The sequence below is a fragment of the Macrotis lagotis genome, chromosome X (assembly GCF_037893015.1).
Source record: "Macrotis lagotis isolate mMagLag1 chromosome X, bilby.v1.9.chrom.fasta, whole genome shotgun sequence".
In the NCBI taxonomy this organism is placed as follows: domain Eukaryota; kingdom Metazoa; phylum Chordata; class Mammalia; order Peramelemorphia; family Peramelidae; genus Macrotis; species Macrotis lagotis.
The window spans coordinates 40852847-40874687 of NC_133666.1; positions in this window are offsets into that span (position 1 = coordinate 40852847).

The window sequence follows — 21841 nt, forward strand, 5'->3', positions numbered from 1 at the left end:
GGTGGCAAGTAAGTAGATGTGGCTGTAACAGTGGTGTTTCCTGCAAGTTAGTGTGGCTTTGCTTTTGGCATATGGAAAATCTTCTCTTGGTAGGTCTAGACATCCCCCCACTTACACTTATTCAAGTCATGACTGGGGGGCAGGACGTTATGATTGCTATTCCCCTGCTGAAAAGGCCATGTGGGCAGTCACTGCAAGAGGCAGCAGAGACTATGAGGAATGTCTGCTTGGGTGGGGGATGGTTAGTTTTCATAAAAATGTCAGGTCCTGGGCTCCCTTACTTGAGCTGGGCTGGTAGTGTGTGTGTGTGGGCAGGCGTGTTACTAAGTGGTCACCTGTCCTTTGTAGGTCAGCTCTTGACTGGTCACTTAAAACTATTTATATATAATCTTCTTGGGCTCTAGGATTATTGAGGACCTTCATTAATTAACAGAATCTCAATTTATGTTTCCACGAATCAGTAAGCTCAAAATTTTTTCATCAATACAGTAGTAATTATATTATTCATGATGTTCTGCAGAAACCTCTCCTCCTCCTATTTTTTCCTTGGAGTAGGAACTAGATGGCCAAACAGGAAAGGCCTTCTGCCTGAGAAGCCTGGGGAAGCATTTTGCACTCAATGCCCAGTTAAAACACACTCAAAATGGCTTCACTGCTCCTACAGGTTTTTCTGGGGTCCCCCTGTCCTACACAGGTTATGAGAATGAAAATGAGGCCTACCTTTGTGAGGAGCCCCTCGGAGACTCCGTACCTCAAAGGCTTCCAAGGTGGAATGGAAGGAGCCTGTTCTGTCCTCTAGGGATAAAGGGAAGCACAGAGGGTTCAGGAAGAGGCCGGAAGGGGGAAGGGGCAGGGGAGTGGGAGCATTTAGAGGGAGGGGGAGGGACAGAGGAAGACCCCGGGAAAGGAGGAGGGGATAGAGGAGGGGGAGAAGAAGAGGAAAACCCAGAGTGAGGGGGAGGGGGGCAGAGGTGCAGCGCTATCCCCATTGGGCCACATGCATTTAGGGCTGGGAGGGGCCTCCCCAGGACAACTAGGGGAACAGCTTTTACAGGGGAGGAAACTGAGTCCAGGGAGGGGAAACCTTGGCCCTCCTTCACACCTATGAAATGAATATGATATAAAACGACATAATATCATGCAATGCAGAACAATATGTATTTTCAGTTTAAATTCCTGTGTAACAATTCCATAAATCGTCAGAGACTACAAGCTGTTGAGGAATGCGGCACAGTGATCCCCCCCAGTCCAGATCCGATCCGGGGCGACGGGGCCCATGCGGAGGCCCAGCCGGGCCAGAGAGGCTGGAGGCGGCGCCTCCTGTGCACCCCACGTTCGCAGTGGCTTCAGGACCCCTGGAGGCTGTGTGTGGGGCTCTGCCCCCCAAGGCCTTTGCTCCCCCAGAGGTCAGAAAAGCGGGGCCTGCCCGCGTCCGGAGCCCTCGGAGGCGCCCCGCCCTGCCGGAAAGGGCTGTGAGCCGAGAGGAAGGGGCCTGCTCTGCCCTCCGGGGGGAAGGGGGGGCAGGAAGGGGGAGGGGAGGGGCCGGGGGGAGGGGAGGGAAGGACGGGCCCCTGTGCACGGGGCAACATGGCGGCCGCGGGCCTGGCCGCACGGGCCAAGATGGCGGCCGCGCTGGGCGGGGCCACAGCAGGACCACGAGGGAAGGGGGGAGCAGGAAGGGGGAGGGGAGGAAGCCCGGGGGAAGGGGAGGATGGGCCCCTGCCCACGGGGCAACATGGCGGCCCGGGCCCTGCCGCACGGGCCAAGATGGCGGCCCGGGCCCTGCCGCACGTGGCAACATGGCGGCCGCGGGCCGGGCCGCATGGGCCAAGATGGCGGCCGCGGCCCTGCCGCACGTGGCAACATGGCGGCCGCGGGTCTGGCCGCATGGGCCAAGATGGCGGCCGCGCTGGGCGGGGCCTCAGCAGGACCACGAGGGAAGTGGGGGAGCAGGAAGGTGGAGGGGAGGAAGCCCGGGGGGAGGGGAGGACGGGCCCCTGCCCACGCGGCAACATGGCAGCCGCGACCCTGCCCCACGGGGCAACATGGCGGCCGCGCTGGGCGGGGCCTGAGCAGGACCACGAGAAGCCTGGGCTTTCACAAGGGGAAACTGAGGCCGCGGGACCCTGACCGCCTGACGGACGGCTACCGGCATGGGATTCCACACGTGAGCGTGGCGTGAGCTCGCGTGATCACTCACACAGTGTAGAGATCCGCCTTGTAGCCCCGACACACGCGGCACACCGGGCACGGACACACGCGGCAACCCGGGCACGGACACCCGGCACGGACACGGGCACACGGCACGGACACGGGCTCCCCGTGGCGCCCTCCGCAGCCCCTTCGGGGGGCCCGCGGGCGGCAGGGCCCCTCGGAACGGCGCCCCCGGCCCGGGCGCCCGAGGCTGCCAGCCACGTTCCGCTCAGAGGGGCGCAACATGGCTCCCGGAGCGCCCGCGGCTCCTTCCGGGGCTGCAGCCCCCCACCCCAGGGACGTGGCTCAGAACCCCCAGCCCAGGACGGTGGCTCACACCCCCCAGCCCAGGGCGGTGGCTCAGGCCCCCCACCCCAGGGCGGTGGCTCACACCCCCCAGCCCAGGGCGGTGGCTCAGACCCCCCAGCCCAGGACGGTGGCTCAGACCCCCCAGCCCAGGACGGTGGCTCAGACCCCCCAGCCCAGGACGGTGGCTCACACCCCCCACCCCAGGATGGTGGCTCACACCCCCCACCCCAGGGTGGTGGCTCACACCCCCAGCCCAGGACGGTGGCTCAGACCCCCCAACCCCAGAGTTGTGGCTCAGACGCCCCCGCCCAGGACGGTGGCTCAGACCCCCCTCTCCGTGCCAGGGCCGCGACTCGCCCCCCACACCTGGAATGTTGCGGACGAGGTGAAGCGCGGCCTACCTGTGTGCGGAGCCGCAGCCGCGCGTGGCCTCACAGGCCGCAAAAGGAAGGAGCCGCTTCTGCCCCCGAAATAAATAAGCCTCCTGCCACCCCGGAAGGGAATGAGCCTCCGGCAACCCCGGAAGGGAATGAGCCTCCTCCAACCCTGGAACAGAATGAGCTTCTTCTGCCCGAGAAAGGGAGGAGCCTCCTCCAGCCCCTAGCAACCAAGGGAAAGGGGAAGTGAACAGCCGGAAGGGGGGGTCAGGGAGCCCTCAGACAGAAGGGGAGGGGGGCAAGGAGTGCAGGGGGGAGGGGATGGCAAGCAGTCAGGTGGGGGAGGGGAGGCCGAGGACAGGCGGCCCCACCCTGCACGGGACAAGATGGCGGCCCCCTGGGCGGGGCCTCAGCAGGAGCACGAGGGAAGCCTCCTCGCTTCCGCTTCCGCGGAAGGACCCTGAGGCCACACAGGGAAGCCCTGATCCCGGGACAGAAATTCATGCATGACTGTGACAGGAAATCATGCATGACTGTGACAGGAAATCATGCATGACTGTGACAAGAAATCATGCATGACTATGATAGGAAATCATGCGTGACTGACAGGAAATCATGCATGACTGTGACAAGAAATCATGCATGACTGTGACAAGAAATCATGCATGACTGTGACAGGAAATCATGCATGACTATGACAGGAAATCATGCATGACTGTGACAGGAAATCATGCATGACTGTGACAGGAAATCATGCATGACTGTGACAAGAAACGCATGACTGTGACAAGAAATCATGCATGACTGTGATAGGAAATCATGCATGACTGTGACAAGAAATCATGCATGACTATGACAGGAAATCATGCATGACTGTGACAGGAAATCATGCATGACTGTGACAAGAAATCATGCATGACTATGATAGGAAATCATGCGTGACTGACAGGAAATCATGCATGACTGTGACAAGAAATCATGCATGACTGTGACAAGAAATCATGCATGACTGACAGGAAATCATGCATGACTGTGACAAGAAATCATGCATGACTGTGATAGGAAATCATGCATGACTGACAGGAAATCATGCATGACTGTGACAGGAAATCATGCATAACTGTGACAGGAAATCATGCATGACTGAGATCCGAATTCATGCATGACTGTGACAATAAATGCATGACTGTGACAAGAAATCATGCATGACTGTGACAAGAAATCATGCATGACTGAGATCCGAAATCATGCATGACTGTGACAGGAAATCATGCATGACTGTGACAGGAAATCATGCATGACTATGATAGGAAATCATGCATGACTGTGACACGAAATCATGCATGACTGTGACAGGAAATCATGCATGACTGTGACAGGAAATCATGCATTACTGAGATAGGAAATCATACATGACTGTGACAGGAAATCATGCATGACTGTGTCATGTGACCGAGCCTATGATCAGAACCACTAGAACATGTGGATGACCTCACATGAGAAAGCATGTGACATGCATGCACGTCAGAGTACACGTGGAAACATGCATCCCTTCCTGACCACTCTGTAGAGACCGCCTCCCCAGCCCCCTTTCTGAGGGGACTGGGGCCGAGAGACCCCCGGGGACAGGGGCGCCTGTCCTGGAGGCCGAGGCGCCCCCACATTCACATTCCGGCCAGAACGGCACAAGGCGCCCGCCGTGCCCCTATGGGCTCGTTCTGGGGTGCTGCCCCCCAGCCCCAAGACCCTTGTCTGCCTCCCCCAGCCCCAAGACCCTTGTCTGCTCCCCCAGCCCCAAGACCCTTGCCCGACCACCAGGATGGAGAAGGAGGAGAAATGAGGCCTGCCTGTGCCAGGGGCCCCCAGAGATGCCCGGCCTCAAAGGCTTCCGAGCCTGAATGGAAGGAGCCTGCTCTGCCCTCTGGGGAAAGGGAAGCAGCGGGGCACAGGAAGAGGAGAGGGGGAGGGGAGGAGGGGGAGGGGGGACAAAGTTATGGCACTGCCCCCATTGGGAAAATGCAGTTAGGTGGGCCTGGCAGGGGTCTCAGAAAGAGAATCAGCAACGCCTCCTTCTTTTCAGGCCAGGAAACTGAGGCTGGGCAGGGGGAGTAGCTTGCTCCAGGTCCAGAACCCATGGAGACCCCGTTGTCTGTCAAAGCCCTTCTGTTTACAGAAGAGGAGGTGTGCAGAGGGCCAGTGGTGACCTCAAGGTCATCTAGGGAATTGCGCAGAAGCAAGCCTGAAATCCATTTTGGTAAGAGACAGACATAGACAGCCAGATGCATTTATGAATAAAGACAACACACACATTTAGCCCAGGATTTCATAAAGCAAAGATTATCTCAAGTTGTGCCCATTAAAAATGTCCTGCTAGCTTGATTTTTCTACCCTCGGAAAGCGTGCCTTCCCACAACGATTCCACCGGCACACCACACACTGTCCCATGGGTGCTTTCCCCAAAGCTCTACTGAAACTACTTTCAGGGGTCACTGATAACCTTTCAGTTACAAAAGCGAATGGCCCAATCTTGTAAAAAGATAATAAATCAAATTGGCTCTTTACACTTTTACATCACCAATATCCTTTTCACAGTCTCTTCACCTCTTCCCTCCCAGATAACCACTGCCTAAAAACATTTTTTTTAAAAGGAAAAAAATGGGCAGCTGAGTGGATAGAGCACCAGACCTGGAAGCAGGAAGACCTCAGTTCAAATCTGACCTGAGACACATAATAATAGCCTAGCAGTGTGACCTTGGCCATGTCACTTTACCACATTGCCTTAAATAATTAAATAAAAAATTTAATTTAAAAAAGGAAAAAAAGAAGAGATTTTTGAAAACCGGGAAAACTGCTCCAGATGGTCTCTTCTTTCTAGGCAAAAAGTGTGTGTAATTGAAAGCTTAATGATGTCCTGATTCAAATTCCCAGAAAACATCTATCATCACAAAAAACCAAGTCAATAGGTGGGCCATGCTTGGGACTTCACTTTTCCTGGGAACCCATGTGTGGTTCAGAATAAGTCTTTATCTTAGTCCCATTTCTGAGGCCTTTCTGAGTTTACCTCTCCAATGATGATCATTGGGTTCAGGTATCACACAGCTATCACATATCCCCCTGCCCCAATCAGTATAAAATGGATTTTGTCTCACTCATCCTCTGGCATCCCTCAGCAATACAGAACATCTCTTCTCTTAGCTTCGTAGACACCACCTTCTCCTGGGTCTCATCCTACCCCTCCCCAACTGATGCTTCTCAGTTTCTCTGGGGGCTAGTCATCCTCTTCCAGAGCTCCTAAGATGCTGCCTCTACCCCTTCTCCATCATATGCTTCCCCTTGAGAATCTTCCCCACTCCTTCACTTCACTTAGCACCCCTCCACAGCCGAGCCCTGCTTCACCCTTACCACGAATGGCCCTCTACAGAGCTCTGACCCACAGGGTCAACAATTTTCAGGACCATAGACACATCGCTCACCATGCAAAGGGAGGCTGTCATCTTTCCCCTAAGACTGTTGTGTCATCTGACTTCAATATTGCTTTCAGTGTCTCCTGTTCAGAGCCTTAACCGGTTCTTTTCTCTCTTTTCACATTCCATTCATTTACCTACTCCGACTGATTTGAGCTGCCTGGCATAGACAACTTTCATCAGTCTCCTCTCTCTTCCTGTTGGAATGATGCATCTTCTCATGGGGTTCCCCATGGAATACTGTGACCCCCATCCAACATCTCTTTGATACCAATGCCCGACTCATGTTCCTCAATAAGGCTTGAGTGGCGTGGGGGAGACAAAAGTCCTAAAGAGCCTTGGGACTCAACAACCCTATTGTGTCAAGAAAGAAACAGTACAAAACACACTAGAAGAGACAGGCTGGGGGGAATTTAGTCCACAGGAGGGGCGCAGAGCAAGTTCAATTCAGTGATCTTGTGGTTAATCAGCAGGTGAGCATGGACAGGTCACTCTTCTACTGGAGGGCAATGTGAAGAAGAGAAATGAGCCACCCCTTGGAGAGGTATCCTGATGCTGTAGGGGTTTGGAGTAGAATTAGAATTAAGGCAGATCTATCACCTATATCGTTTGTTTGTGTCTTTGTGTGTGTGTGTGTGTGTGTGTGTGTGTGTGTGTGTGTGTGTGTGTGTGTGAGAGAGAGAGAGAGAGAGAGAGAGAGAGAGAGATTCTGTCCATGCTTAGCAGTTGGATTTGGGGAATGGTATTAGAGACCCAGAGACAGAGACAGAGAGATTGAGATAGAGAAAAAGTCAAAAAGAGACAGAGACAGACAAACAGATGTAAACAGACATGGATAAAGAGACAGACAAGAAAAACAGAGAAAGAGAGAAACAGATTGAGAGACTCACAAAACAGCCAGAAATGGAGAGAGAGAGAATCAGACAGACACAAAGAGATTGAGATAGTCAAAGAAAGGCAGAGATGGAGGGAGAAAGAGACAGAGAGGCAGAGATACAGACAGTGAAGCAGAGGAAATGAGGGAGAGATACAGGGACAGACATTTTCTTTTATCCTGAGAATTTTTTTTTCAGAAAAATAGAATAAGAAGACAATCCTTAGATCCTTGCTTTTCCCTACTCCCCACATCCACTCAACCACAGGCCATGGTGGGGAAGGGTGGGAGGGAGGTCTTTCCTGCACATTCTTCTGCTCTCCCTGAAAATTTATTGCTCAGTTTGACAGAGAATGTAATTGTGGTCCTCACCCGTGTTGCAAGGGTACAGGTTAAGCACTCTAAAGGGACATGGCTGGAGAGTGTTAAGATGGGTTGTGAGAAAGGAGAAAGGTGCAGGGTCATAACCTGATTTCCTTTAAGTCCCAAGTCAGGAACTACCTTCAGAAATACAGAGAGCAGCCCAACTGCTCCAGGACACTGGTACCTTCTTCCCTCTGAGATGGCCTAGATCATGCCACCACCGAGTTTTTTAACTTGTTATCTCTCAGACACCTTTATATTGGGATCCCCCTTAGAGCAGGGATTTGTAAGAAATAGTACCTCAAAGTCAAAGATGACTTTGTGGAGGCTTCCATCATACTTACTGCCTCTAGCCATGTCCTTACCTGGCCCTGCTGCCCTTCCAACTTGTGTGCCAGGGACCTCAACTCTCCCCCACCCATACAAAGTCCTGTGTGTGTTTCTGGGGTCTATGAGGATTCTCTCCTCCACTCCCACCCCTTTTGCAAGGACAGAAAGTTGAGGATCAGGACTTTGCACCTGCTTACATATCTCCCCTTCTACTTACGCTCCTGCCAGGTTTGTTTTGGTCATTTCAGTTGTGTCTAAGTTTAAGGACTTTATTTGGGGCCTTCTTAGTAAAGATGGGTTTTATGATTGCTTTAAAAAAGTTTCTGAGTCTGCCTTGGCAAATAGACTCCCAGATGATAATGATGGTGATGGTGAACAGGCAGGAGGGTTTGGGAATTTTAAAAGGACAGATCAGACCTCTCCCCAGTAAGAAAACCTCACATCTTTTCAATCCATAGTATTAATAAACAACGATAGACACATCTTCTCACCTAGGACATAGGACCAGGGAATGACTGACCTCTTTCACTGCTTTTTTATTTGAATATATGAAGGGGCCTCATAACATAACATTTTTGGGTGAAAGATCATTTTAAACATATATTTGACTTCCTTCTGTCCCTAGGATAATGGTGTGTGACAGTTAAAATGCCAACTGACCATCATTCAGGGAACTGAAAGACCTTGAATTGTCCATGTGTTTCTTTATTGAACCAAAGATTGAATCAAAGACATAATTGACTACATATTTTATGAGCAAAAGCCTAGGTGGAGCTTAGGAAGACAGAGAGAAAAGTAAGGCCATCTTACAGATCATAATTTTCCCTTGGAGTTTTTAAGGGGCAGTTTTACCTGCCATTCTGTTAGAGAGGTCCCATGGTCCTTACTAGCAAGGTACCTGACAACATGCTTTGAAATAAAAAAAGTTCTGATCATGATAGACATTTCTGAGATTGACTTCTTTGATAGGAACAAACAGTTTAAGCCTAAGAACTATTCTTTGGGGGGGGGGTGATTCAAGATGCAATGGCAGGTCCTGCCAGAGCTGTGGTCCTGCTGCATCTGCACAATGTTTCTTCCCATGATGGTTTCTGGGGCCTCTACCAGGTCCCAGACCCCAGGCCCCAGGTCCTGGAATTCTACCAAGGTCTGAGGGGAGATGGCAATCATGGTGGTGGTTGTAGACTGACCTGTGTCGAACTTGTTGGCCCCTCTCTCCCCCAGGGTGTTGCTGCTTCACCCTGGCTGGCTTCTTCTAAATCTGCAGGTTGCATGAGGGGGTCGTGGCTGGTCTCTTCTCCATGATGACTCTGAGAGTGGGATTGAAAGCTGCACAGGTAGTCTGGGATGCTATTGCCACGCTCCAGGTTCTTGTATATATGCTTGTTGGTGGCAACTGATTAGGAGTTGTTGCTGTTGGAGAAGACAGACACCATTTCTTCTGTTAAATTCATTTATTTTTTCCAATTCTAGGCTATGATAGTTTTGAAAGATCATTTTTGTGAAGTTTTCTCCCTTCCACCTTTCCCTCCTGTGAAGTAAAATAGGAAGTAATCTGATAAAGGGTGAAGGTGCACAATCATATTAATACATATTCTATATTAGCTCTCTCTCTCTCTCTCTCTCTCTCTCTCTCTCTCTCTCTCTCTCTCTCCATTGTCCATGTTCTTCCTTCCTCACTCTTCTCTTGAGTTTTCTTGTGAAACTGACACTTTTTTAAAATGCCTCCCTTGTGAGTCTCTGGTAACCCCTGATTTGAGGCCTTAATTACCTGCATCAAAATAGTCCAAGAGGAAGATTGAGCTTCCTGAGGAGCAGGGGCCCCTTGGGGGCCCCACAGATCCCTCTGCTATGGAGGAAGCTTGGCAGTAATTAGAACAAAAATGTGCAGGGCAGGATGTGCTCCAACATACGAAGAGACACACTGGCTTCTGTAAATCAACATGAAATGGAGAGAACACAAAATAAGGCCAGGGACTGAGGATGTTCTGCTGCTCCAACCAGTAGCTACAGTAGCACTTGAACAGGGGCCAGTTGATCAAAGGTTCTGTCCTTCACTAGCCTCTCAGAAGACACACTACTGAGGAGAACACTGACTCACCCTTAAGTCTCCTTCCTCTCCTGGTCCATCACCTTAAATGTCCTCTCTGCAGGTGGCCCAGCAGGTCCACTACTGGTCACTGTACCATGTGGGTAATAACATGGGCCATCCTACAATTCTAGGTGTGTGGATAAGATGCGAAAAGTCACTTGACCACCTTTGCTCCCAGGGGGAAGGGATGGGAATGGGATCCGATGCTGCTCAGAGTTAGAGGGGACCACAGAAGAGCTTTTCCTGTGTCAGTGACAGGTAATAGAAAGATTCCCAGGGCAAATAGGACCTAAGACTTCTCTATCTTCCTGCAGGAGGGGGTGGGGAGATGATCCTGGTGGTGATAAATGAGAGGTGTTTCCAAATTTTAACAAGACAGGGAAGACCCCCTGCTCTGGAGAAAAACACTTTCACTGTTTCAGTCCATAGCATTAATGGTTGAGTAGGAGGCAAATTCTTTTGCCAACCATAAGATCCAGGGAGTCACTGAAGCCCTTGAATCACTTTCCTTGATGACGGGAAGGGGCCTCATTACAGTTCTTGGATGAAGAACAATTGAGACACAATTTGTCTTTCTGCAGCATGTGTCCCTAGGATGATGCTGCTTGAAACTCTCTTCCCCCTGAAGCTTGCTGCTCAGGAGCATCTCTACCGAATTAAAAAGTGAAGTCCTATGGCTGTGGCAAGGGGATTGGTAGCCTGAATTGTGGTGGGTAGAATACTGGCTTTGGGTTCCAGAAGAACTGTTTAAATCTGGCCTCCAACTTAGTAGCTCTGTGACTCTGGACAAGTCCCTTACCCTAAAGTCATCCTGTAGTCTGTGTGGGTCCAGTCTTGTCAGGCCCCCTGCTGGGTTGGAGGCTCCCTTCCTTATTGAGGAAATGGAGACTCTCAGACCCCCTTCCCCTCTGCCCAGATTAAGTCAAACTTGGGTTCTTATCCTTGGGACTGCAGCAAGCAGGTCCTATGGATTCTTGATTGCTTTCTGCATAGGACCAAGTGATCCTGGTTTCCTGGGGGACCCATTCCCTAGCAGAGGGACTGTCCCTTCCTGGGAGCCCAGAACATGCTGGTGTTCTTACTGATTGCAGGCCTAGAAATAAAAGATGAGGAGTACCTTGGATTGTGGGGGTCGAGAGAGAGGGGGATGGAAAGAAAGAGGGACAGCCTGTCTTCATGCTTCCTGCATCCTCACTACCTCAACCTTTCCCCCTCCCCACCATCGCTAATTGGCCATTCTCCACTCCTGACCACAGGGGCCCTGACCCCCATTACATCTGTTCAATGGGGCATCTCCAGTAGCTTCAGGATGACCAGTTCAAACTAAAACTTTCCTCCAAACCCCTCACAACTGAATCCTGCCTAATCCCCACCTCCTTGCCATCTCACTCCTGGCCTTGCTCCTCGACTTACCAAAGCAACATTTCATTCTCCCCCCTAAACAATGGGGGTATCTTTCTTGAGCAAAGGTGCAGATCAAGGAAAGCCCTCTGCACCCAGCAACAAGAAAGCCTTCCCATGATTCCTGACAAAGAATTGAGGAGGAGGAAACAATCTAGTAATGCCCCATTTGTGGCACAACCTGCAGGCTGCACCTCCCCAGGGATTTCTTCTCTGTATGATCTCTGAGGTCCTAGACTGTTTCCATTAATTTTAAGGGGAGATGGTGATCAAGGTGGCAGCCTGACCATCCTCCTACATACTACATCCTGTCTCTGCCCAAGGGGTCTCACTGCTTCAGTGGGCTGGCTCCTTTATCCTGTGAAGGGCAGAGTTTAGTGAGAGCTGGATCCCTCTTTATGAGAGATGTTTCCTTAGATTATGGCAAACAAAGTGGTAAGGAGCCAAACTGGGTTGTCTGGGGTGCCTTTGCCAAACCCAGGGCTCTTCCACGTTCCATTTGGGAGGGGGCAGATGGAAGGAGTTCTTCCTGATGGGGAAGAGAAAGGTGAACCTAATTTTCACAATCATTTGTCCCCTTAATGATTGCTGGGGGAGTGGGGCTTGGCTTAAAATTCCATTAAGATTCTCTCTTCCTTCCACCTCTCTCTCTCTCTCTCTCTCTCTCTCTCTCTCTCTCTCTCTCTCTCTCTCTCTCTCTCTCTCTCTCTCTGTATGGGTGTGTTTTGCTCCCTTCCTCCCATACACTCTCTCCATCTTCACTTTTCCAGGATTCCTCCTTCTCCTTCTTCCACTAAAGTCTTGGTCACTGTCAGTTGGGTCAGGATCCCAATTTGATATAATATTAGGAGTAAAACTGGTAGTAAAGAAGAAACAGTAGCATCTGCTTTCCTCCTGAACCCTAATCATCACAGAACCCCTCCATTTGGATCACAGTGAGAACCTCCCCTAAGTGTGATCTCCCCAATGAAATCTTAGGATAGTAGGGAACCACAAAGGTCTCGCCTTTCTATTTGTATCCCCAGATTTTGGGACAGAGCTGTGTTCACACAAAAGCTTTAGAAATCATCCATCTGTTCTTCCAGCCAACCTCTTCATACAGGCACCCACAAACTCTGAGTCGTCTCAATCACCTTCTCTGATGAACAGAATGAGGTGGGGCCTATGACAGACAGATCCTTGGGATGATGAGAGTGACACAGCCCTAGTCTTGATTTTTTTCAGGAGGAGTCCCAAGGATGCCTGTGGCTATGGACTTCATTCTCTGACATCTGGCATTCAAGGACAGCTCTGTTCCATGGAAAGGACAGTTGGCCGAAACCTATGGGTCTTGGACTCCTTTTGGACCATAGAGGGAGCATGGGGATGCCCCAAAGGGATGTCTACTGATCTCTCTTCATGGACAACTTGAAGCAACTATCTTTGTCCACAGATTGTACCACCCCAAATGTCTGGGGAAGACACTGTCTTTGCACAGGACTGGCACTGGAATCAGGCTGAGGAGAATCAAGGCCAAACCTCTGGATCAGTGGCCTACAGAGAGGCACACCTCTGGAATGGGAAGCCACTCCCAAAGGCTGACCACTGGGAGGAGGACCCCTGTCCTTATCAGCCAGTTGCAAGCTCAGCAGAGAGAGGCAGCTTTTCAGGCAAGACCTCTGCCCTGAAATAACCTGTGGCTCTCATCATCCAAGGGGCAAGCCAGCCCAAGGCACTCAGACTCCGGGAGGACTCCAAGGTCTGTAGGAGCTAGGGAGGCTGGAGGCCTCCAGCTCCGATTTCTGACTTTCTCAGAGTGGCCTGGTCTCACTCTCCTCTTTAAATCTCCTTCTGTAATTGTGACCTCCCCCATCTAACAAAAGTCTATATGTGCTAAAAATCTGCAATATCACTGGCCCATGATGTCAGGCCTGAGAATGAAGCCTTAATACTAGGAAAATACAATGTAAAAAATGCCATTTGATTTCATTATTGTTGAAGGAGACGATTCTGTTGTTTCCTGTTATTTTTACTGAATCAAAGAAGGTAAACTCTAAGATATTTCATTCATCTACATCTTTTCTTATTGGAAAAATGCCAACAGAAAGAATTTTTAGGAAAAGGACTGGAACAAAAGTTGAAAAAAGCACAGTATATGTTCATCAGCCTTTCCCAATTAGAAGTACAATTTTAGGTCATTGTCATCCTCCAGCCCTTGCCCCCTCTCTCTATCTTCCCTCTTATGATTGTCTCTAGCTCTTTTGGGGGAGTATGGAGGGTAGTCAGAAGCTTTTGCTTGTCAATAAATTGACATTTTTCAGTTCCTCCAGAAAGTACAGCGTGTTCTGGGGGTTACAAGGCAGAGCTGAGCTCAGCCAGGTCATCTGCTCAGGAATTCCCCACTTCCCCTAACCTCTGCTACCTTCCATCTCTTCCTTGGGAGTCTAGGTTAGCCCTGGCCTCTGTCTAGGTCCAGGCAGCCCCCCTACTGGGCTGCAAGCTCCATTCCCTGATAGATGATATGCCATCCTCTGAGTCCATCCTGCCCAGCTGGTCCTACTTCTGGTCCTTGTCCTTAGGAAGGTAATGGACCAGCCCCAGGAATACTTGCTAAAAGTCCTCTGGAAGGAGGGTACGAAGCAGGGCAGAGACCTGACCAGATTTCATCCTAATCCTCGGGTTCCTATTCCTGGGGGGGAATAGTAAGACAAAGGTGACTTGGAGTGGAGACACACTGCTAATAGATTCACACGTGAGGCCTTCTAAACTACTTGCTTCCTTCTAGACTAACTCTCTGGACCAGGTGCATCCACTGACTCATTTGTAGAAGACTGGTTATAAGACCCCCTTTATTCACATTATCATAGAAAATGATTGAGATGTCTCAGAGTATGTTTCTTTAGCCTTTCAGAGACATATAAGACCCAGTTCTATGCTAAAGTGAGGGCTTATTAGAAAGGAAGACCTCATCCAAACTGCTTAATATCACCATGGGCATCATCATTATCATCATCATCATTATCATCATCATCAGCCCCATCATCTTGCCCATCATCAGAACCACCATCATCATCATCAACAAGAACAAGCAACCTCCTCATGCTCTGACACCATGCAGATCAGGACCTGTTCACACAAGCCAGACCAGTGGTCACATCCAGGGTATCTTGAGATTCCGTGCCTTATTGGTCCAAACTTAGCTTTAGTTCATGGTTTCTTTAAGGACAAGCAGATGCCACTGCCACCCTGTGGTTATAGAAACAGAAAGGCTATAGTCAGGATTCAGACAGACCTCAGTTTTTCCAGAAATGCCTAATGCCAAAGCATCTGTGCTTACCATCTACAGAGAATTCTTTTTTCAGGAATTTTATTTGACAAGACAGCCCTGTGATGACTGTTCTCCCCGACCCACACTAAGACTCAGCTTTTAGGGGCTTCCACAGTATATGTATATGTCAGTATATATAGGGTGGGGCATAGAGAGGGCTTTCCCTCTTTTTTTCCCTCTTTTCCCTCTTTTTGTTCCTCTCTCAAACAGTTTAATGCTCATTCTCAAACTCATAAGGTAATCCCAGCCCCTTCCATCTCCTACTCCTCAAACCTCCTCATTGTCTTGGGATTGGCTAGGCATGGGGGGGGCAGGAGACAGGTGTGGTTGGGTGACTGAGTTGGGCTGCATGATGGTGAGGCAGGTAAGGAGTCGTCTCTCTTTGGCCCTTCTTTTCTCCTGACCCTGTGGGTCTCCAACCTCATAGCAACTGTCCCACATGCTTCTTCAGCACCTTCAAGATGAGGAATCCAAACCACGATTGAGCCTGCACTGCCTCCCCAGGTCAGAGAAGTGATTACAGGAATGGGAAAAGGTCACAGAATCAGAAGTAATGCCTCAATGATAGCTCTTAGGGATGGCTGCCTACTAGACTCTAGAATTCTTGTCTCTCATTCTGTTTTTCTGAAAGATCCAAAGACTGATCACCTCAAAGAGAACCAACCCAAAGGAGGCCCAAAGGAAGCAGGCTACAGCTGCTTGTCTAAATTTTAGCAGCCATTTGGGAGAAGGGGAACACAGGGGGTTCCTGTTGATGTTGGTTTAGGGCTGTTAGAAGATCAGGTCATGTACATTCAGATTCCCAGATTGCAAACAAAACCTCACCTTATTCTCAGCTTGAGAATTCTTCTCATCTCTCCCCAACAGCCATCCAAGGAACATTGGCAGTAGAACCTTGGAAATAACAGAAGTTATTTAGAGGAGAGGGCTGCAGGAAGCAGTGTCTCTACCTTCAGGGTCAATTGGCAGCCAGAATGCATCATGTTGTCCCACTCTGCTTGGAAACCTCCAGATTGTAGGAATGCGCGATGGCCAGAGCCAACCCTGTCCACTGCCATCGAGGCCAAAGCCACCCTGCCACTGTTACCCAACATGCCTGCTTCTGACCCTCGGAGTTCAAAGGGTACAAGGGTCACTCTCTTCCACATGTGCCAGCCTTCTCATGAGGGTTGCCCTCCCTCACCTTGAAAAGACCCAGTAGCAAGGCCCACAGCTTGCCCAAGGCTTCCTCATCTTCCTAAGACAGGGTCTGAGGCCCTTTCCCACACTGTTTTCCTCCTCTGTGGACTCTGGCTAGCTCACTGATCCCTTTCCTCTCCTTGTCCCTCTTGTGTATCCCTATGGATCTCTGCTGCTCCCCTTCCTCTCCCTCACCCCCTTTTCTGAGCCTATCTGTTTGGGTGTGTGTGTGTGCCTGTGTGTGTGTGTGTAACATTAAAGCAACAAAAAATTAACTTCCACAATATTTTTTTATTCTTTTTTATCTGCTGTGACATTAACAATATATATATATATATATATATATATATATATATATATATATATATATATATATATATATTCTTCTGCTCTGGCATCTCAACTCTCTGAAATATATAGCTGTATATACTCTGGCATCTCAACTCTCTGAAATATGTAGCTGTAGATAGATAGATAGATAGATAGATAGATAGATAGATAGATAGATAGATAGATATGTATGTATATACATATATATATATATATTTTTTTTTTCATTTTATAGGCAGCAGATGGGTGACTCTGAGAAGAGCCCCAAGGCGATCTCAGCCCCCTTTATACCTGCCAAAAGAAAGGAACAAAATAGAGGTTAGACAAGCAGCTGTCAGAATGCGCCCCTCTAGAACCTTAAAGGAACCCACCCAGAAAAAAACAGAGACACAGCTGATGACAGTCAAGGACATGACTATACAAACACATGCCAAATGGGAGAAAGCCCTTTCTGGTTTGGCTCTTTCCCTTTTGAATCTGGCACTGACTGAAACAGGAAAGAGAGTTTTAGGAACCTGGAGCAGAATTGCGGCCTGGCTCTAGGGACACCCTGTGGCTGGAAGGGGCTGGGCCAGGAATGACATGCCACGTTCTGTGGAAGAAAATTTCTCCAGTTCCCAACAAGTTGGCTTTGGGAGAGACTTCAGGAGGAAATCTCCAGCAAGATGTCAGTGTGGGGTCCGCTCTGAGGGAAAGTCTTTTTTTTTGCCTGTCTCTGGCCTCAGAGTGAAGTCATTTGGGAAAAGAAGGTGGGCTACCTCCCCTTGGGTTCATGGTAATACTACTGGGGTGCAGCGGGAGTGAGGATGGTCAACCCAGCTTCTTCTCATGTGGAGAAACTCAGCCAGGAACAATAGAGATACAGAGAGAGGCAGAGGGACAGATAGAAACACAAACATTCAGCCACATGGGGATCAGGTCTTTACTTGGCTTCCCCAAATGGTAAGGTGCTGAGCACCTCTCTTCCTACACTGCAAATGTCATCATATGTGCACTCCCGATTGCAGTGGCAGGTTGGCCCTCAATTGTTAGACTTGCATTCAGAGCATGGATAAAAGCACCAGAGGCAATCTGGATCCAGGCAACCCCAGAGGTCTTCTCCATTCAGAATCAGCCTGCCTCTTTCATCATACATCTCATTCTTCTCCCCACTGGGGAGCTCCACAGCAGATGACTGGGGGATGGTTTGGCCACTGGAGCCAGAGATATTCAAGGGAAAAGCTTGGCCATGGGATTTCTCTTTGCAACAACACCTTAAACTAACATGAGTGACAGCTTTGCCACAGGTGACAGAGCTGGAGACAACCTTGCATTAGATGACAGCTTTGTGGACCACCTTGCCACGGACATCAACATTTTGGACATCCTTGCCACTGGAGCCACTGGCCTGGCCTTCGATCTCAAGCAGCCAGCTTCTCCTCAGCACTTGCTATCTTGGCCTCCATTTTCTCCTCGAGCTCAGGTTGAAGCACCTCCTTCTGCTCCTCCTTCTCCCCCAGGCCCTCGGATCTCCTCACAAACAATTTCTTCTTTTTCTCACACATTTTAGAGGGAGTATGCATTTTCGGTAACTGCAAGGCAGCTACACTTGTGGCCTCAAGACCTCTTAGAAATGGCTGTGAAACTTTGGGAAGGAAAACAGGCAAAGAGTCACTAGAGACATGAGTAGGGAGAGTGATGTGCAGGGATGATGGCTTCAGGGTCCAAGAAAGTCAATGGGCCTAAGGGCACTAGGCTCAGTTTCTGCAAACAGAGGGGTCCTTGGGTACCTCCAGAAAGTAGCCAGATGGGAGGGAAGCAGCCTGAGGAGGGTCACTTGAAGGAATGGCCAGACCTGGTTTAGGCCATATTTCCTGTCCCCCCCTTGCTCATTCTTTCACTCCTCCCCATTCTCATTCCCTCACCTGACTTTGGCTCTAAACCAGGGCCATCAAAGCAAATGCCACAAAAAGTCTGAATGGACTCCCTGTCCTCTCCACAAATCTCCTTTTGGTTTGGCTCTCTGTACCTCCAGTTGCCCTGGCTCCCCACTTGGGGTCATCCTTTCTCCCAGTCCTGGGTAAAAACAGTCAGCCTGCTACTCCTTCCTCCCCTTGTTTTTCTACCTCTGACCCTTGTGTGTCATCATCTGGTCCATAGCCCCTGAGCTTCTGTGGCCTATAAATCCCCCTCCACCCTCGATCTTTTTTAAGCAATATTTCTTCCATCACCCTTCACTGGAAGGGAAACCTTAGTCCTCAGGGCTGCCTAGGTGTAACCTTGTTCTCTGTGGGACAGGGTGAAGGGAGGGAAGATGAGGAGAAAGACTACCCAGGGATTTTTCTCCCTCTCCCCAGGTTCTCCCTTGCTGAAAGTCCAGCCAAGAGGCTGGGGAGGGGGAACCAGGGGAACCTTGTTCTCTCTGGCACAGGAGTAGAAGAAGTGGAGAAAGCCTACCCAGGCATTCTACCTACTCTCCTCAACTGATCCCCTGCTGAAAGTGCAGCCCCGAGGCTGGGGAGGGCCAGAGAAGCTCCAGTGGCTGGAGCTGGCCAGCTGCCACCACCAAGGTGGCTGGGCTGGAAGGACCTGGTCTGCTAGAATAGATGCCAAAGGAGAAGAAGAGGCAGTTTTCAACTGAAGCCATGGCAGCTCTCCTGGCAAGTGGCTATGTGAGACTGGAACTGGGCTTTCCTGATCTTGGGGAGCAAACTGCCTTTACTTCTCCCCTTGGAAGCTGGACCTTTCTCTACTCTTTCCAGTCAGACTTGCTGGGAGCAGAAGTGGCAGTCACCTGAGGTGGGGGAGGCCCAAAGCAGGTTCCCATGGAAGTGGGAAATGCAGAGCAGAAGAAACATGAATGCAACAGGGAGATGATCCCCTGGCCTTTTTGAAGTCAATATGCAAACTGAGGCAAACAGGGCAAAGTGATTTGCCCACAGTTAAAAAGCTTAGGGTCTGAGGTCACATTTGAATTTAGCAAGAGGAGTCTTCCTGATGACCATTTTAATCTCTGAGACCTGGGGAGAAATCTAGGGCTTTATAGCCCCCAGATCACCCAGGCTCTCATTGACTGGTCAACAAGAAGTCCCAGGCCAAGGCTTGATTGGCTCAGAGTAAATGAAAGTACAAATCAGTTCTGTTTGGGTCAGAAACCCTGAGGAACTTCCTCTCCTAAATTGATTTTTAGGGGAGTCTAGGTAAAAGAGACCCTTCTTGGCTTCCTTTCTTTCTTACCTCACCACAATCACTGAATGGGCATGGTCTTAGACAAATTGAGACCCTTAATAGCCAAGGTCCTCCAGCTCACCCAGAACCATCGCGAGTCTTGCTGATCTTATCTGGGCCATGGACCCAGATGGCTTCAGAGGAGAAAGAGTTTGCACTGGGCCCCCCCTCAATCAAATCCAATTCACTTGCATGTCATAGCATCACCTCCCTGATCTCAGGATCTTCTTCAAGAAGATCCCAGGAAGAAGAAAAAGTGTCTCTAAATGGGTCACAAATTTTGTTTTAAAAATTACTTTAGGGGCAGCTAGGTGGCATAGTGGATAAAGCACCGGCCCTGGAGTCAGGCGTACCTAGATTCAAATCCAGTCTCAGACACTTAATAATTACCTAGCTGTGTGGCCTTGGGCAAGCCACTTAACCCCATTTGCCTTGCAAAAACCTAAAAAGAATACTTTAAATTTGAGTATTTAATTTTGAATAATTCTATAAATGTATTAAATTTCTAGAAAATACATATATATAAATAATATATTGAATAATATGTACCTCTAGAAGATAATATAATTCTTATATATGGTCATGATGATATTAAAAATAAATATATATTAAATTTGATTTTTAATAAAAGTCAAAATGTTAAAAATTCCCATTTTTAATAAGGGAGTGAGGGAAACATTCCCTCTTAAGAGTTAATATTCCCATTGAAGTCCTCTCAAGGTTAAAAATCATTCAAACAAAGACAGACTATTACTCTTAGACTATTCTTAGAAGAAAGAAGGAGAGAGACCCTGCATTCCAAGCCAGGCACGCTCCTGATTCTGTTGGCGGGCATGGGAAATGGTCTATTTTGAGAGAGACCTTGAATTTTTAGTCACCCATTTGATGATAAAACTATCTTTACTGGGAGAACAGTAGATTGTTACATGACTTCAATAAGATAATTATAATCCTGAAGGTTATTCTCACGGTCATTTTTTTTATGAAAATCTTTCATTCTTCTCTTAGTTGCTGGACTAGATATTCCCCAAGTAGAATGTAACTCTAAAGATGAACCAGTGAGTCAACAGAGAGGGACAATAGGGAGGAGGTGTGGAACACATTATGCCATTTAATCTCACTTGACTGTCCATTCAGGGCAGCTCCTTGATTTTCACTATCTTTGTGAGACTTGGAGTGTGAGCCCTTTTCTCAAGGAAAGACAAAATAAAGTTTTTTCTTTTTTGCTCAGAGGAGTCTCTACATTTTTAAGTGGATTTTCTCCCAAATAGGAGGGTTTCTACTCAGGAATGGGGCGGGGGGAGTAAGGGGGTGATAACAAATGGAAATTAATTTACTTGTTCATGATCATACAGCAGGTTTAGATGGTGTGCTCACTCCTCTAGGATTGTACAAGCCCCTGCTTCCATGGGGGGTATGAAGGGCAGTAGGTATCACTCCACAAATAAATGCCAAAATGTATTGACATGACCACTTGGGATAAGAAAATGTGCCAAGGGCCATGGAGGGCCATTCCCTCACTGCTGGGTTAAACACAATTATCTCTAAATTCAAAAACACCAGAACTGAACCAAAAGGAAGATCTAAATTGAGAGTTGGCCTCCATCACTTCTTAGCTGGGACCCTGGAAAAGCCATGTCACCTATCTGCCTCAGTTTTCTGCACTGTCAAATGGGAATAAAAATAGCAGCTGCCTCATTGGAGGGTGAGATAATTGTATAGGACTTTAGCACAGTGTCTGGGCCAATGTAGAGGCAAAGAACAGCCTGGTCCCTTCCCTTTATCCATCCCCTGGACTTTGTGATGGTTAAGCCACAGAAAAAAGGGAAATGAAATATTTACCCAGGGGAGGGGTGAAGTGAGGCTCCCTAAATTGAGGCTTTGGGATTTAACTCCCAAGTGTAATTTAGCATTTCCTTCCCAGATTGGCCCTGGGGTCCACCACCCAAAAAAGGCAATGAGGGCCTGCCGAGGGTCCAATGGCCACAGAGACCCTCCCTCTCTGGAGAAAGGCCTCACACCTTCCATATAGGACCCATCCCTCTGAATCCTCACACTGACTGAGCCCCTCCAGAGGCAGTGAGCAGGGGCAGGGCTGGGCTCAGAGAGAGGAGTCCTTGCCTCTGTGGCAAAGCCAGGATCCGAAACTGGAGCTGGACTCAGACTGAGACTGGAACTGAACCAGAGTCTCTCTCCAAAGCAGAAAACTAACCATGGGAGGAAAGGAGTTGAGGAAGGCCTGACCAGAACAGGGCTCTGAATGGCAAAAGACACCATGGGCCCTGGGGCCCACCCACCCACCACACCTGGGCATTAATTGGGATGGGGAACTTGCCTTTGGAGTATTCTCCCAGGCAAGTATTTATCCTGGACAAACCTGGAACAAAAACAGACAAATGGCTGAATGAATGGCAT